General features: G+C 47.1%; 1 pseudogene; it reads left to right on the top strand.

Annotated features, from left to right (window-relative positions):
- Nucleotides 1-19,037, top strand: part of LOC137571037 (vomeronasal type-2 receptor 26-like) — a 39,165-nt pseudogene that overhangs the window by 8,364 nt on the left and 11,764 nt on the right.

Below are 19,037 nucleotides of genomic sequence, written 5' to 3'. Positions count from 1 at the left end.
GAGACCTTGCAAAGGACCCTATAAGTGATGGTAATGCATCCATCAAAATAGATGTAGTACAGTCTGCCATAGTGTGAGCCCAGCCTTATCATTATGTCCCCTTTCAATTCACTTTGACTTTCAAGTTTTTTCTTAGGTGATATTTTTACACCTTGTGAATAAAATGCCTCTGCCGCTTTATTAGGAATAACTTTATCAATAACTATCACAACTAGGGGTACAGACTAACCAGCAAGCTCATGGTGAACCAGAACTCCCAGGAGTGTGTGAGGGACTACAATGGTCCTAAAAGCCCCCTTACTAAAATTCTAAGGAAAACAAAAGTTTGCTTTCTTAATACAGAAAGAATTTGCAATAATTCAGGTTGGAGTGAGCTTGAGGTGTCTCCCAGTGCATCACTGCTGAATATATGCAAATTAACCATTGTTACCCTTAGTTGCTAAACACACCTCCAGAACCGCTGGAATGCAATGATGTGTCAGTTTGTTAATTTGTACAGAGCCATAATAACCCAACATGCATACAGACTGTTTTGGATTGTTTGATCCTCATCAGTGCATGGCATGGATTAATTTGGCTCTATGCAGTAGGGCTTGTAACACCGAGAGGTACAGACTAACCAGCAAGCTCATGGTGACCCAGAACTCATTGGAGTGTGTAAGCGACTACAATGATCCTAAAAGCCCCCTTACTAAAATTCTAAGGAAAACAAAAAGTTTGCTTTCTTAAAACAGAAAGAATTTGCGACAATTCAGGTTGGAGTGAGCTTGAGATGTCTCCCAGTGCATCACTGCTGAATATATGCAAATTAACCATAGAGCCAAATGAATCCATGCCATGCACTGATGAAGATCAAACAATCCGAAATAGTCTGTATGCATGTTGGATTATTATGGTTCTGTACAAATTAATAAGCTGACACATCATTGCATTCCAGCGGTTCTGGAGGTGTGTTTAGCTTCTAAGGGAAACAATGGTTAATTTGCATATATTCATGTATAAGGCCTCTTTCACAGTTAAAGTTGCATGTTAAAACAACATAACACAGAATAATGCACTGAAATGTAAAATCAATGCCCCGTTCACAGTGCACACGTTGCGTTGGTGTCTAACGCTGCACGTTAAGTGAAAGTACTGCATGCTGGGCGTTATACACGTTACTAGCTGCGTTAGCTGCCACTGCCACTGTGAAAGAGGCCCTTATACATTTTAGTCATCATGTTAAATTTGCTATTGCAATCAGCAGTTCTGTATTTTGTATCAGTGTTCATATTTGATGTATATCATTGTCTGTATCATTATGTATCCCTTGTTTGTTTTCTTACATTGTACAGCGCCACGGAATATGTTGGAGCTTTATAAATAAACTAGCCGACCCGCGGCGTAGCATACGCCGCATAAGGGGGTAGCGGGCAGGAAGGGGGTATTGGGCACAGCGGTGGGGAGGGGGGTCGGATCCCCCCTCCCTCACCTGGGTTCCCCATGAGCGCTCCCCCTCTAGCTTAAGTTCGCGGCGGGGAGGGGGGTCGCCCTCTAGCTTAAGTTCAGCAGCAGCCGCCGCTATTAGTAAGAGGCAGCGGGCTGGGATGCCTCACCTCTTCCGCGTTCCACTGTCGTCACTTCCTGCAATGCCGCCCACTGTGTTGTAACTGGTCAGCATTGCAGGAAGTGATGGCAGTGGAACGCACGCTGGAACGCATAAGAGGTGAGTCATCCCCGCCCACTGCCTCTTACTAATAGTGGCGGCTGCTGCTGAACTTAAGCTACAGACTAACCAGCAAGCTCATGGTGAACCAGAACTCATTGGAGTGTGTGAGGGACTACAATGGTCCTAAAAGCCCCATTACTAAAATGCTATGGAAAACAAACGTTTGCTTTCTTAGCACAGAAATAATTTGTGATAATGCAGGCTGGAGTGAGCTTGAGATGTCTCCCAGTGTATCATTACTGAATATATGCAAATTAATCATTTTTGGCCTTAAAAGCTAAACAAACCTCCGGAATCACTGGAATGTAATGATGTGTCAGCTAGTTAATTCGTATAGTATCATAACAATCCAACATGCATACAAACTGTTTCAGATTATTTGATACTCATCAGTGCATGGCATGGATTAATTTGGCTCTATGCAGTAGGGCTTGTAACACCGAGAGGTACAGACTATCCAGCAAGCTCATGGTGAACCAGAACTCATTGGAGTGTGTAAGGGGCTACAATGGTCCTAAAAGCCCCCTTACTAAAATGCTATGGAAAACAAAAGTTTGCTTTCTTAGAACAGAAAGAATTTGCGATAATTCAGGTTGGAGTGAGCTTGAGATGTCTCCCAGTGCATCACTGCTGAATATATGCAAATTAACCATTGTTGCCCTTAGAAGCTAAATACACCTCCAGAACCGCTGGAATGCAGTGTTTAGCTTCTAAGGATGACAATGGTTAATTTGCATATATTCAGCAGTGATGCACTGGGAGACATCTCAGGCTCACTCCAACCTGAATTATCGCACATTCTTTCTGTTCCAAGAAGGCAAACTTTTGTTTTCCATAGAACTTAAGCTAGAGGAGGAGTGCAGATGGGGGACCCAGGTGAAGGAGGGGGGAGGGGGGGGGTGTCCGGACCCCCTTCCTGCCCGCTACCCCCTCCAGCTCGGCGGCAAGTGTAGGACCGCCCCTGGGGGCAGGGCGCACTTCTTCAAGTCGGTAATTTATCTCCCTGGTCGATAATTGTAGCTTTTCATGTGATAACAGCCTTTATGAATTGACACATTGCTAAGTGCTCGGGAAAGTCTGCTGTTTTTAGCATTACCGTATGCGGTAATGCTTTATGAATTGAGGCCTATATATATATATCCTACTAATATAATAAATGGGAACGTTCGGATGTTTGGATATTTGGATGTTTGGATGTTTGTTACTCGATCACGCAAAAATGGCTGAACGGATTTGAATGAAATTTGGCACACACATAGTACATTACCTGGAATAAAGTATAGGATACTTTTTATTCCCATAACCAAAAAGGGGGCGGAGACAAATACAAATTTCACTGGAAAATGTAAACTGCAGCCATTCTTAGACTGTTAATGGCAGGGTTCTCAAACTTTGCACAGTTGGTCGTTGGGTGACTGGGATTAATATTCAGAAAGGTGGGAGGAGCCTACAAAAGCCAATCATAATTCACCTAATGATTTTCAAGGGGAATATTTACATTGCTGCCATTCTTGCACTGTTAATGGCACAAGCCTCGAACCTGCTACAGTTGATCATTGGGTGACTGGGGTTCAAATTTAGACAAAGGGGTGGAGCCACCAACAGCCAATCAGATTTGTTTAATCTCAATGCAAATTATTGATGCCAAAGACCGCAAAGCTCATAAACTTGGTCATTGAGTAATTGTGTGTTAGGGTTAGAAAAAGTAGGCGGAGCCAACACCAGCCAAATACATACCTGAACAATGTCAGGAAATCAGTGGGTGGAGAAAAATACAAATTTCATTGGGGAAATGTAAACTGCAGCCATTCTTACACTGTCAGTGGTGGGGTTCTCAAACTTTGCACAGTTGGTCACTGGGTGACTGGGATTAATATTCAGAGAGGTGGGTGGAGCGTACAAAAGCCAATCAAAATCCACCTATTGATTTTTAAGGGGAATATTTAATTGCTGCCATTCTTGCACTGTTAATGGCACAAGCCTCTTGCACTGTTAATCACCTGTACACTTGGCCATTGGGTGAGGTGGCTTCAAATTCAGAAACGGGGTGGAGCCACAGCCAATCACATTTATTTTATTTCAATGCAAATTATTGATGCCAAAGACCGCAAAGCTCACAAACTTGGTCATTAAGTAATTAAGTAATTTTTCGTTAGGGTTAGAAAAAGGGGGCGGGGCCAACACCAGCCAAATACACACCCGGGCAATGTCGGGCGTCCATATAGTATATATATATATATATAATAGATTTGCAATAATTCAGGTTAGAGTGAGCTTGAGATGTCTCCCAATGCATCACTGCTGAATATATGCAAATTAACCATTGTTGCCTTTGAAAGCTAAACACACCTCCAGAGCCACTAGAATGCAATGATGTGTCATTTTGTTAATTTGTACAGAATCATAATAATCCAACATGCATACCGACTGTTTCGGATTGTTTGATCCTCATCAGTGCATGGCATGGATTAATTTGGCTCTATGGAGTAGGGTTTGTAACACCGGGAGGTACAGACTAACCAGCAAGCTCATGGTGACCCAGAACTCATTGGAGTGTGTAAGGGACTACAATGGTCTTAAAAGCCCCCTTACTAAAATGTTATGGAAAACAAAAGTTTGCTTTCTTGGAGCAGAAAACAATTGTGATAATTCAGGTTGGAGTGAGCTTGAGATGTCTCCCAGTGCATCACTGCTGAATATATGCAAATTAACCATTGTTGCCCTTAGAAGCTAAATACACCTCCAGAACCGCTGGAATGCATTGTTTAGCTTCTTCTTGCTTGGACCGCCCCTGGGGGCAGGGCGCTACTTCTTCTTCTTGCTTGGCCTGGCCCCTTCTTCTTGCTTGGACCGCCCCTGGGGGCAGGTAGTGTTGGGCGAACAGTGTTCGCCACTGTTCGGGTTCTGCAGAACATCACCCTGTTCGGGTGATGTTCGAGTTCGGCCGAACACCTGACGGTGCTCGGCCAAACCGTTCGGCCATATGGCCGAACTAAGAGCGCATGGCCGAACGTTCCCCGAACGTTCGGCTAGCGCTGTGATTGGCCGAACGGGTCACGTGGTTCGGACCCGAACGCGCTCTGATTGGCCGAACTGTCACGTGGTTCGGGTAAATAAATACCCGAACCACGTCATATCTCCGCCATTTGTCTGTGGGTTTAGCTTTGGGTAGGCAGGCAGGGTAGTTCGCGCTCCAGCCACGCTAGCCAGGGTCCCCCCCAGTCATTGTGTGTCGCTGCTGGGAATAGTAGTACACCGCTCGCTCAGCATTCTGTTTACTGCCACTCTGTGTACCTCGCTCAGCCACACTATATAGCATTCTGTTTACTGCCACTCTGTGTCTGCTGGGAATAGTAGTACACCGCTTGCACAGCCACACTATATAGCATTCTGTTTACTGCCACTCTGTGTACCTCGCTCAGCCACACTATATAGCATTCTGTTTACTGCCACTCTGTGTCTGCTGGGAATAGTGGTACACCGCTCGCTCAGCCACACTATATAGCATTCTGTTCACTGTTCTGTGTCTGCTTGGAATAGTGGTACACCGCTCGTTCAGCCACACTATATAGCATTCTGTGTACTGTTCTGTGTCTGCTGGGAACAGTAGTACACCGCTCGTTCAGCCACACTATATAGCATTCTGTGTACTGTTCTGTGTCTGCTGGGAACAGTAGTACACCGCTCGCTCAGCCACACTATATAGCATTCTGTTCACTGTTCTGTGTCTGCTGGGAATAGTGGTACACCGCTCGCTCAGCCACACTATATAGCATTCTGTTCACTGTTCTGTGTCTGCTGGGAATAGTGGTACACCGCTCGCTCAGCCACACTATATAGCATTCTGTTTACTGTTCTGTGTCTGCTGGGAATAGTGGTACACCGCTCGCTCATCCACACTATATAGCATTCTGTTCACTGTTCTGTGTCTGCTGGGAATAGTGGTACACCGCTCGCTCAGCCACACTATATAGCATTCTGTTCACTGTTCTGTGTCTGCTGGGAATAGTGGTACACCGCTCGCTCAGCCACACTATATAGCATTCTGTTTACTGCCACTCTGTGTACCTCGCTCAGCCACACTATATAGCATTCTGTTTACTGCCACTCTGTGTCTGCTGGGAATAGTGGTACACCGCTCGCTCAGCCACACTATATAGCATTCTGTTCACTGTTCTGTGTCTGCTTGGAATAGTGGTACACCGCTCGCTCAGCCACACTATATAGCATTCTGTTTACTGTTCTGTGTCTGCTGGGAATAGTGGTACACCGCTCGCTCAGCCACACTATATAGCATTCTGTTCACTGTTCTGTGTCTGCTGGGAATAGTGGTACACCGCTCGCTCAGCCACACTATATAGCATTCTGTTTACTGTTCTGTGTCTGCTGGGAACAGTAGTACACCGCTCGCTCAGCCAGAGTATATAGCATTGTGTTTACTGCCACTCTGTGTACACCGCTCAGCCAGACTATATACCATTGTTTACTGACACTCTGTGTACACCACTCAGCCACACTATATACCATTGTTTACTGACACTCTGTGTACACCGCTCAGCCAGACTATATACCATTGTTTACTGCCACTCTGATTCTGCTGGGAACAGTAGTACACCGCTCGCTCAGCCAGACTATATACCATTGTTTACTGACACTCTATGTACACCGCTCAGCCAGACTATATACCATTGTTTACTGCCACTCTGATTCTGCTGGGAACAGTAGTACACCGCTCGCTCAGCCAGACTATATACCATTGTTTACTGACACTCTATGTACACCGCTCAGCCAGACTATATACCATTGTTTACTGCCACTCTGATTCTGCTGGGAACAGTAGTACACCGCTCGCTCAGCCAGACTATATAGCATTGTGTTTACTGCCACTCTGTGTACACCGCTCAGCCACACTATATAGCATTGCGTACTCTGCCAGTCAGTGTGTATATTGCTGGGATCAGTAATACTCCACTCACCGTCAACCACTATATGAGCTCAACATGAGTTCCCCAGAGACCTCCGCTGTGAGCAGCACTCCCAACAACAGCAACAGCCAACGCCCCACGCAAGCTATAACATCCACCCCAGCAGCCAGTGGTCAGCAGCAGCCCTCCCCGGAGGAGAACGTTGTGTCCATCAGTCCGTCGCCAGAGCGATTAATGAGGGCTGCCATTGAGGAGATGATGGGGCCTGATGTGGAGGAGGAGGTCTGGCTCAGGCCAGCATCCCAAGTTAATGTTGAGGACGATGAGGGGTCTGTGTCTGGGGATGTTGGGGTGGCAGAGGTGGTGGGTGGGTCAGACTCAGGAGAAGAGTTGTATGATGAGGATGATGATCGGGACCATCTGTATGTGCCTCAGAGTCCGACCCCGGAAAACATGTTGTATCGTGTGTTTAGGTACTAAAATCTGCGTTCCCTCCCAGTAGTGTTGGGCGAACAGTGTTTGCCACTGTTCGGGTTCTGCAGAACATCACCCTGTTCGGGGTGACTATATAGCAGACTATATAGCATTGTGTTTAATGCCACTCTGTGTACACGGCTCAGCCACACTATATAGCATTGTGTTTACTTCCACTCTGTGTCTGCTGGGAACAGTAGTACACCGCTCACCCGCCACTGTATAGCATTGTGCTCTGTGTCACTGCTGACAATAGTGGTACACCGCTCACCCACCACTGTATAGCATTTCTGTACTGCCACTGTACTGCTGCCAGTCAGCGTGTACTTTAAGGATAAGTGAAATGAGGAAGAAATCCGGTGAAAGAGGGAGGGGCAAGGGAAGAGGTGTTTCCCCTGACGGTTCACGTACAGGCCACAGGGGAGCACCCAAGAAAACCCACTCAATACTGCCCATGTTGTCCAGGACAACAACCCTCACAGATCCAAAAGAACAGGACCAGATAATTACTTGGATGACCTCTCAAGCGTCCAGCAGTGGGTTAAGCAGCACCAGCACATCACGCACGAGGTCCGAGTCCTCAGCCAGTTAAAGTCTGGGCTTTCTTTGAAGACTGCACTGAGGATGTTACCATGGCGATTTGCAAGGTGTGCAAGACCCGCCTGAGCAGGGGGAAAAGTATTAACAACCTCTCCACCACCAGCATGAGCCGCCACATTCTATCCAAACATCCCACTCTGTGGGCAAACGCGGCAGGACAGGGTACCACCAGCAACACTGCCTCCCTTGGGTTCACCAGACTCACCACCAGACCCGCCTCAGCAGCAGCAGTAGCCCAGCCATTGCGTGGTTCACAACATTCACAAACATCAGACGATGCTGACACTGTCACTTTCCGGACTAGTGCTCTTGAGGTCTCCCAGTGTTCATCAAACACAACAACCAACAGCCCTTCGGTGTGCAGCGCTACGGTTGAGTTGTCTGTTTCTGAGATGTTTGAGCACAAGAGGAAATTGCCAGCAAATGACCCCCGGGCCGTGGCAGTAACAGCCAGCCAGCATAGCCAAGCTTCTGGCCTGCGAAATGCTGCCATATCGAGTGGTGGAGACAAACAGCTTCAAGGGCATGATGTCAGTGGCCATCCCACGTTACGTGGTTCCCAGCCGCTACCACTTTGCGCGCTCTGCAGTGCCTGAGTTGCATGAGCACGTGGTCAGCTAAATAACCCGAAGCTTGAAGAATGCCGTTGCCTGCAAGGTTCACCTCACCACTGACACCTGGACGAGTGCGTTCGGCCAGGGTCGATACATCTCCCTTACCGCGCACTGGGTGAACCTTGTGGAGCCTGGCAGCGATTCCTCACCTGCTACGGCGCGGGTGTTGCCCACGCCGCAAACAGCTGGATAACAACAGCAGCACCTACCTCTCTGACTCCTTCTCCTCCAACGCATCTCAAAGCTGTACCTCATCCGGAAATGCTAACCCAGCACCAGCAGCAGTAGGATCGTGGAAGCAGTGCAGCACAGCTGTTGGCATGCGTCAGCAAGCGTTGCTGAAGCTGATCTGCCTTGGGGATAAGCAGCACACAGGGGAGGAAATTTGGAGGGGAATAAAGGAACAGACGGATTTGTGGCTGGCACCGCTGGACCTGAAACCGGGCATGAAGCTAGACACCTGGCACGAACTGGCAATGTACGCAATAGAGGTGCTGGCTTGCCCGGCAGCCAGCGTTATGTCGGAACGCTGTTTCAGTGCTGCCGGAGGCATCATCACAGATCGGCGTATCCGCCTCTCCACAGAAAATGCAGACCGTCTGACTCAAATTAAAATGAATCAATCCTGGATTGGAAACGACTACGCAACACTCCTGGACCCCAACCAAGTAACATGACCGATGAACATCTGGGATGGTTTAGCGTTTCCGGTCCCTGTTTATTGAACCTCTCATCTGTATTACATTTATGACTGCATGGCGGCAAAAAGCATTGCTGCTATATCCGCACGCTTTTTGTCCTCATGCAAGGCCTGGGTTGTTGTGTCTCACAAAGCGTGGCCTTCTCCTCCTGCGCCTCCTCCTGTTCCATCACGTGTGCTGCTGCTGCTGCTGGGTTACCGTTGCCGCGTGGTCCCTGTTTATTGAACCTCTTATCTTTATTACATTTATGACTACATGGCGGTACAAAGCATGCTATCCGCACGCTTTTTGTCCTCATGCAAGGCCTGGGTTGTTGTGTCTCACAAAGCGTGGCCTTCTCCTCCTGCGCCTCCTCCTGTTCCATCACGTGTGCTGCTGCTGCTGCTGCTGCTGGGTTAGCGTTGCCGCGTGGTCCCTGTTTATTGGACCTCTTATCTTTATTACATTTATGACTACATGGCGGTACAAAGCATGCTATCCGCACGCTTTTTGTCCTCATGCAAGGCCTGGGTTGTTGTGTCTCACAAAGCGTGGCCTTCTCCTCCTGCGCCTCCTCCTGTTCCATCACGTGTGCTGCTGCTGGGTTAGCGTTGCCGCGTGGTCCCTGTTTATTGAACCACTTATCTTTATTACATTTATGACTGCATGGTGGTACAAAGCATGCTATCCGCACGCTTCTTGTCCTCATGCAAGGCCTGGGTTGTTGTGTCTCAAAGCGTGGCCTTCTCCTCCTGCGCCACCCTCCTCCTGTTCCATCACGTGTGCTGCTGCTGGGTTAGCATTACCGGTCCCTTTTCCTGGAACCTCTTATATGTATTACATTTATGACTGCATGCCGACAAAAAGCATGTTACCTGTGCAAAGAAAACAGACATTTCCCGCATTTAAAAGACAGTTTTCCCTTTGAAACTTTAAAATCGATTTTCTCAAAAACTATAAGCTCTTTTTGCTAAATTTTTTTTTCCTCTTGTACCCACTCCCAAGGTGCACATACCCTGTAAATTTGGGGTATGTAGCATATAAGGAGGCTTTACAAAGCACAAAAGTTCGGGTCCCCATTGACTTCCATTATGTTCGGAGTTCGGGTCGAACACCCGAACATCGCGGCCATGTTCGGCCTGTTCGGCCCGAACCCGAACATCTAGATGTTCGCCCAACACTAGGGGCAGGGCGCTACTTCTTCTTCTTGCTTGGCCCGGCCCCTTCTTCTTGCTTGGACTGACCCTGGGGGCAGGGCGATACTTCTTCTTCTTGCTTGGCCCGGCCCCTTCTTCTTGCCTGGACCGGCCCTGGGGGCAGGGCGATACTTCTTCTTCTTGCTTGAAGGTTGAGGCACTTAGCCTATTATATATATAGATAATAATAATAATAATCATGTCCCCTCTTTTTTACTGACATTTTCTTAAAGGGCATGCCTAATGAAAATAATATGCATACTGTTTGTATCCTTTTCACTCAATCCACCTTTCTCACTCTATTACTTTGGTCTGTTGACTGATTTGATTAGTAGCAATACTTATCTACCATTACTACCATTATGAGAAGTTACCGTATATAAAGGATGTCAGTCACTTGCTCTCCCTATCCACTGATGTCGCAAGTTTGCAAAACCGGTCTGGAAGGAGACGAGCGACACCTCATATTTTTGTTCCTACCACTGGCCAGTATACATGCGCTATTTCAATTCATGGTACCCATAACTTTGGGCCTCGTATGTGAGTACTGTTTTTGAGTCTTTTATGATTTTATGGTTCATTTAGCCTCAAGAAAGCGGTCTTCACTTAGTACTGCTGTCTTTTATCATTTTATGATATCTCACCGATCTTATACCGATGCTATCTGGAGGACGGCTTTACGCAGTTAAAGATTGGAACGGTTCTGTGACCTCTGGGAGCCTCATGCTACGTATACAACCTTATAACGTGGGTTGTTATTGGCTGGTAAGCCTTTTTCCTTTTAAGTGCTGGGATTCACTTTTATTGGCCTGCTCCCTCAGATGTGAAGCATAGGGGAATTGTATCACATACCTACTTGTGACTTGCGCTGATTCAATTACGTTATTGCTTGAACATCACACAACGTTTTATCCCACCTGCGGTCTTTAGATGATAAACATTGGCGCTGTTCCTCTTCCTCTTTTAATATCAGTTTATAACTTGAGTGATTTAAAAAGAAAATGGTGGTAGTTAAATCGTCCATGAGGGCCAGAGCCCACTAACACAGTTGTGTCCACTTCTGTCCACTTTTCAGCATCTGTTTCATCGCTGATACGTGAAGAGGTAACGTAACAAGTACAAACAATGCAGAGGTGAGTAGAGTGGTCAAGTTTCAGGCCAAAGTCGTTTACACAAGGTCAGAGATATTGAAGTACAAGGTAGCAAGGCAAGAATCATAGTCAATAATCAGGCAGGGTCATACACATTAGTCACATGTCAGTCGTATTGTAAGGATGATCTGTAGAGGAGTCAGGGACAGGCCGAGTCAACACAGAAATCAGATGGCAGAAAGGCAGAAGGACTAGACAAAGGCAAGGTCGAGAGGAAGCCAGGAGGTCGGTACACAGAAAATATACAAAATGATGTTAATAATATAATATTACGATATGATAATTACAATACGATAATATTATCGAAGGAGGACGGTGTGGGACATTACTGCTACATGGGGCATATAGAAGCCCCAGGTAAGTGGCGGTTTTTATCCTCAGCACCCCCCCCACAGAACCCCTTTAAATGCTTTCAGGGATGGAGCTGTCCTGATTGGGTGTGACCAGGGTGGTAACTAGAATTAATATGGTCCCCTGCAAAAATGATAGCGTGCTTGGTTCCTGAACCCCATGAGGGCCATGTGATCAGGACTCCAGCTAATAGCAGCAGAGAGTGTTCTGCTGTGAAGCAGTGCCTGGAATCAGGAAAAAAATGACACATGCTCCTGCACGCGTTTTTTGTGAGCGAACTGGGAGGTCTTTTGCTAATTGGCTGCATTTGCGGTTGGGAGGAGGGAGGACAAGGGTCCACAAAGCCTCTGGGCCTCACTGCGATGGCAGGGGTCACAGAGGTAATTGATATGCCCATGGGTGTGGCAGGGAGTTCCAAAGTGTAGGGGCAGCATGACAGAAGCAATATTAGCAATATTAATAACTTGATTATTGACAAACTACTTTTTACAATTTTGATAACTTAGCTTTGTAAGTACAGTTTTTACATTTAATCCTCCCCCAGGTGAATAGTCCTAAGTGGTCTTCATAATGCTAATTCCCTTTCCTTATGCCTGAACCTAACCACCTACCATAATGTTAGCCCAGTCCTGATGCCTAACACTAACTAACCATTTGATATTAGCTCCTTTCTGATCTTTAAGTATGCTATTTTAACCCTCACAAATAATCTTAATCTGCCCCTCCCCTATACTCAACCGCCAATACCCCCCCCCCCCCCCCCCCTGAATACCTGAACTAGACACTAGATGATGATAGCTTTTGATGCATAATGACAAAAACCAAAACTCAGCTTTGACCTCCTAATGTAAATGTCCAGTTTTCACGGCTGATCGAATTTGGTCTGCCCACAATGAAGCAACGACCTTATTTTCTTGGGTGTGCCCCCCCCACCCGAGACACTCATATAGGTCATTGATTCATTGTGATATGCAAGCACCTTCACCGTGGCAAGGTAACGATCAGGAAGGGGAATTTGGCACATGTACATGCCTTTTGTTTTGTTGTTGCAGCTGCAGTGCAGCCAGAAAAATTAGCAGGCATGTACACGCACCAGAAACATTGTTATTCTTCTTGGTAGCGTCCACTGCTAGCAGCGGCCTTAAAAATTCAGGAATCCACCTGGAGTCCTGGACCCTGTTGGTGGTGGCGGAGAAGGCATCCAAGCGGCCTGCAGGCAGAGATGCTGTGTGCATGGGCATCCACATGTTAGGCAAAATGGGGCATCCGCACCCCCCTGGCCGTCACCTGCCTCCCCCCTCCGTCCAAACTCTTCCGCCCCCTCTGCCTATCAGCGCATATTGCTGTAGAAAGCAGCCACGAGTTGTCTTCTGTCCCCCTTCCCCTCCCTCCAATCATTGACAGCCTTTTTGGAGTGGCGTCTCCCTCCTGCCAATGAGGAGAGAGACAGCCAAGCCAGCCCCACCCCCAGCACGCACGACATCCATTGCCTCCCGTACTTCCTAGTTACTTTTAGCCGGGTGGGAGCTGCACACTGGAGTGTACCTGCAGGTCTGGACGGTTTGTTTCTGGCACAGACTGAGCAATCTCTCACAAATTCCCTACAGTCTAGGGCCAGAGATGGCCACCACACACACCTAGAGAGCAAACCCTGTGTCCTCGCAACCCCGGGATGCCCTGCATTTTTATGTGCATGAAATAACTGTAAAATCTGCAGGCGGAAGTGCAATGGTACAAATAAAACCCCATCAGGTTTCCCCTCGGGGACATCTTGTTGATAGGTTCTTAATGTGAGTGACCAATTTTCCCATGTTTCGGTGGCTGCTAAAACAACCTTCTCGGGCAGGATGTTTTCGGAGGTTGGCGGCTGTACTGTCTCAGGCTCAAAACATCTAGACAGGGCATCTGCCTTGACATATTTGCTTCCTGGCTTGTATGCAATTATAAATCTGAATCTTGAAAAGAATAAAGACCAGCGAGCCTGTCGGGGACTGAGCCTCTTGGCCCCCTCAATGTATTCCAAATTCTTATGGTCTGTATAGACCGTAATCACATGTTCTGCCCCTTTGAGCCAATGACGCCATTCCTCAAACGCGAGTTTGATGGCCTGTAATTCTCTGTTTCCAATATCGGCGGGAGAGAATTTACATGAAAAAAGGCACAGGGGTGTAATCTGCCTTGAAATCCTGAGTGCTGAGACAGTACAGCCCCAACCCCAATCTCAGATGCATCCACTTTCACTATAAAGGGGCAAGTGACATCTACGTGCCATGAAATAGGCGAAAAACAAATTCTTCAATGATGAGAAGGCAGAATGCGCTTCTTCTGACCAGTTGTAAGTGTCCGCCCCTTTTTTGGTAAGATCAGTGAGGGGTGACACCACAGAAGAGAATCCCTTAATAAATTTTCTATAATAGTTGGCAAAGCCCAGAAATCTCTGGAGTGCCTTCAGCCCCGTGGGTTGTGGCCACTCCAGAACAGCAGATACCTTTTTGGGATCCATGGAGAGCCTGGAAGTAGAGATAATATATCCCAAAAAAGGAACCTCAGACACCTCAAAAAGACATTTCTCGAACTTCGCATACAAACAGTTCTGTCTGAGTTTCTCCAGGACAAACTTCACATGTTTTCTGTGTTCTGACAAATTCGGTGAGAAAATCAATATATTATATAGATAAACTAGAACAAACCACCCCAGGACCTCTCTGAACACCTCATTGACAAGCTCCTGGAAGACGGCAGGAGCATTACACAGCCTGAAGGGCATGACAAGGTACTCGTAGTGCCCATTGGGTGTGTTAAACGCTGTTTTCCATTCATCACCCTCCCTGATGCGTACCAGGTTGTATGAACCCCTCTGTGAGGATCCGCTCGGCTGCCTGCGCAGGCAGGCAGCTTTTTGACCACTGTTCAGGTCTGCATTCTGCAGGTCTCTGGAAGAGAGACCTTTTGTCAGTTTTGCAGCTTGCTGCTGAGGAATTTGCATACGTTTGTCATGCAGATTGCCTAGCCACATCCTTTGTAGGCTTGCTATATATATACCATGTGATATCACAGACCTGGGCTGGTCATAAGGGTTAGTTCCTGTGTAACACTCGCCTGGAGTGTCAGCCTTGCTCTTTGTTGAAGATTAGCTTAGAGTAATTCCTGGAACTGCACTAGGCAGGTTCCCTAGTGCAGTTAGGATTGCATATCTGTTTTGTTTGTCTGTTGCGATTGTCCTGTCCCAGCGGTGGTCGACAGGAAGTCGTTCTGATCTTTGTTCTTGGAGTATAGCTGGAGCAGCGGTTGCTACCAGCTATCTCATCTGATCTGTCTTGCCTGGATCGCACTCGCCTTGCGTGTGCTGCAAATCCGTCTGATCTCCATCTCTCTTGCTGTACTTGGATCGCACTTGCTCTGGCGGAAAGAGCAGTGGATCCAGCTCGCTCTGTTTCTATTCCTGGATCGCACTCGCTCTGGCGGAAAGAGCAGTGAATCGTATCTCTCACTTATTCCTGTTTTCGTGTATCTGTCTTGTCTGCTACGAACGCTTGCTGGAGGCTCGGTGAGGTAACCGTTAAGCAAGCGCTCGCGTCCTCTGTTTCATGTTTGTCTGTCGGTGGTTAGTTAGGCGTGCTTGTCTCTGTTGTGCTTAACACGCGGAGACCGCGCATAAACGCGTGCACTGTTGCGAATGAGTGCGGTGTTCGCGTTTAGTTAACGTTTGTTATTTTCCTTATCTTCTCATTGTATGATTTGCTGTGCCTTTGCTACTCTCGTGCTCTGCCTTGCTGTAGCCTTGTGTCACCTCTGGCAATCGCCTCTCTCGCGATTGCGTTCCTACTTCATATCTGCTGTTGTGTGTGCACCGTCGCGAGTTGGGGCACATACATACATTCTGTCCCTGTGCTCATTCTCTTCCGCAATCACTTCTCTTGCGATTGCGTTCTCACTTGGTTTCTTTTGTTGTGTGTCCACCGTCGCAGGTTGGCAGCTAGATTGGTGGACATACATACATTCCTCATCTGTGCTTATTCGGTCTTGTGTCGCTGTTAGCAATCGCCATCTCACTTTATCTTCATGGTTGTGTGTTCATCATCGCAGGGTGGCGACTAGATTGGTGGACACACGTACCCTCTGTCGCTTTGATCTCTCTCTTTCAGGGCTATCTTGCCCTGCGTTTCTTCCCTTCGTACAATTCCTGTCTGGCGTGTGTGGCAGGGCAGAGGAGCTGTTCCTCTGCACTCCACAGCTCCACCTGTCGACAGGAATTTCCCTCTACAGGTGCATTGCACCTTTTGCTGGGTTCCCTCAAATTATACGCTTGTGGAGGATTTCCGCAGTGTCAGCGCACGCCCTGTGCACTGATCACGGAGAGAATTCCACAATCGCTACAGTATGACCAGCCAAACCGAAACCCAGTGTAGAGGGAATTTCCGATTTGTACGATTTGGTCAAATATGGGTCCTGTGTCTTTAAGAGGTTTAAGATACTGGACTCTGAAACCAGAGATGAGTTTTTTCCTGCAGTGCATGATGCTGATCAGAGTAGGTTATGCAACATTTCTCTGTCATTATTATTATTTAGTATTTATATAGCGCCGACATATTACGCAGCGCTGTACAGTGTATTATAGATATCTCGTCACTAACTGTCCCTCAAAGGAGCTCACAATCTAATCCCTACCATTGCCATATGTCTTTATTATGTAGTGTAAGTACTGTAGTCTAGGGCCAATTTTAGGGGGAGCCAATTAACTTATCCGTATGTTTTTTGGAATGTGGGAGGAAACCGGGGTGCCCGGAGGAAACCCACGCAGACACGGAGAGAACATACAAACTCTTTGCAGATAGTGCCCTGGCTGGGATTCGAACCAAGGACCCAGCGCTGCAAGGCGAGAGAGCTAACCACTACGCCACTGTGCTGTCATTTCCATATGTTAATGATTTGGTGCTTGCAGACCAGTCTGCTGATTCAGCTTGTCAGCCAAAAGATCCGTTGCCCATAGCAACCACAAATAAAGAGGTTATTTCTGTTAAGTCTGAAATGTGCAAAACCATTCAGTATGATAATCAGTTCAATGTTTCTCGTGCCACTTTTTCTTCTAAACAGATGCAAGAGAACTGCCTGGACACGTTTCTTGCATTTAAACAGACATGCAAAGTGGCCAAAAAGGGAAAAATTAAAAAGCGCAAGCATCTGAATAAAACACTCTCTAAAGATGTGTGCAACGATTTTGCTCAGTCTCCAGGTTTTTTGCCCCAATCCAAAGCTTATGTGGATCCTATTATAGGTAGGATCGCACACTATATTAAAGCAGTTAAAAAATCTGTTCTTGTTCCTGATCTACACCCATATGGAGATTATCTGGATACTGGCCTGTTTGAACCTCCATTTGCCTCATGGGACATTGGTGCCTTGATGGAGGAATTTGATTTTGATTGGAAAGCCTTTTGCGATTTTTACATCGCAAAAAGCGAAGATGTCTTGAATGATTGTCTCGATTCTATGTACCTTTTGATTGATTCCGATGAATGTGACGAGGGTGATGTGGATCTGGTGATTTATGTATGGCAGACGATTTTGGATGAGTTGCACACACACCAATCAATTGATTCCAATAAAGAGACATCGTTGTCGGATGATTGTTCCTGCCTTTCTGGGGTAAAGCATGTGAGTCTTGACATTGTGCGATCTGAAATGAATGGGTGTGCCACTGTGGTTGATTCCTGTGCGAATCCTGGAGGATTCTCTCCTGACTGCGTGCAGTTTGAATCTGTGCGATCTGATGCCTGTTTCTCGGATGTTCCTGCAGATTGTGATCGGCATGGATGTGCCAGTTTTCTCAAGGATGTGTGGGACCCCTTGTCATTTAGAGACAGATCTCTAAGATCTTCCATCTGTGATCCTGCTATGGGGAAAATTCCTAAATTATGCAGCATCAAAAGTAAAATTAATATGTCTAATAAAGTTTTCCTGATGTTTTCGCTATTTTTACTGCAAATGCGTCTTTGTCTCACCCTGTTCACACCTGTAAGGGCCCGTTGCCTGGTGACAGTTGCTCCAGTGTTTCTGTCCTGAACGCCTTACAGTCTGCCCCGCAGATCGTGGAGGTTTGTGCTATGGAAGCGTCAGTTTCACAACCTAAAGCGATTTTTGATTTGCAAGTGTTGCGTTCTGACTCCTCGGATTTGACATTGTTAGCCGAATCTAAGAGTGAGACAGTGCTTCGGTTTTGCGAATCTGACTCTGAAGCTTCTTTGCTTTGCCCAGAGAAGCTTTCTCTGAATCTGCCCTGTACCATAAATAAAAATATGATCTCCACTCACACTGACATTTGTGAGTCCCTTTCTTGTTCTGAGGAAAATGCTGATTCTGCACCCTGTACTCTGGATGAGTTAATATGGCCTTGTTTAGAGTCTCCTGCAGTGTCCCTAGAGGCTCGTCTAGGTATTGCTACTATACTCACCTGTTTTTCTGCAGTTCTGGAGTTGCAAGCTAGTTTGACTGCTACGCAGAATTCTGGGTGCAGTGAGATTAAAGTTAGGGAGTCAGTGTGTGTTCCAGACAATATTCCTGTACATTCCGCTCATAATGATGATATTATTGTCACAGAGATTTCTAGGTTTGAGTCCAAGCCTTCTTTTGAAAGTCCAGTGCTTGAGACCACTGCTCGTGATGATTCTCTGCCCGGTCCTGGTTTTGGTCTTGTTGTAACGGACTCTGAGGTTGGCAGTTCCTCGACGTGTCCTGAGGTTCCCCTTGGGCTAGTGTACCCCGATGTGTTCTGTGACCCAGAAAGCCCAAGTGTGTCTTGGTTGCCAGCCTGCTCAGATGATTCCTCGGTGGAAACCTGTTCTGATGTTGCCTGCCTGCCTGCCTGCCCAGAGGTGGTCCCTGAAGGCCCTGGTCTTGATGCTTGTCCTGGTAATTCTGAATCCGGAATTGTCATTGGTTCCATAAGGGTTCTTGATAGTTCTCCGTGTGAGCCTGGTGATCGTTCTGCCCTCCTGGGATCTCTGCGGAGCTTCAAAGTGTTCTGGGAGATCCTGGGAGAAATATTTCCTGGTACCTTGGATGAGATCAGCAGTGGGTGCTTTGTGGAAAGGGACACTTTGAATGGGTATTGTGGCAGGTTTGGTATTTTTGGACGGTCCTTGGAAGGTGGTGGGCATGGCTCGGTGGGTGTCGATGGCTTCTTCTCTGGCATTCACAGTCCTGATGGGTGTTACACTGAGACTTGTGGTACTGATGGGCATGTTTCGGTGGCTTCTCCTTCCGATGAGGTCGGTTTCGGGTGGGCCTTGTCGGGCTGTCCTGACCTTCATGAGTCTTCAGTTAGAGTCTTTTGCAAAT

Source organism: Hyperolius riggenbachi, chromosome 4 (assembly GCF_040937935.1).
Source record: "Hyperolius riggenbachi isolate aHypRig1 chromosome 4, aHypRig1.pri, whole genome shotgun sequence".
Classification (NCBI taxonomy): domain Eukaryota; kingdom Metazoa; phylum Chordata; class Amphibia; order Anura; family Hyperoliidae; genus Hyperolius; species Hyperolius riggenbachi.
The sequence above is the reverse complement of the archived record's forward strand: the minus strand, read 5'-3'. Positions and strand labels throughout refer to the sequence as shown.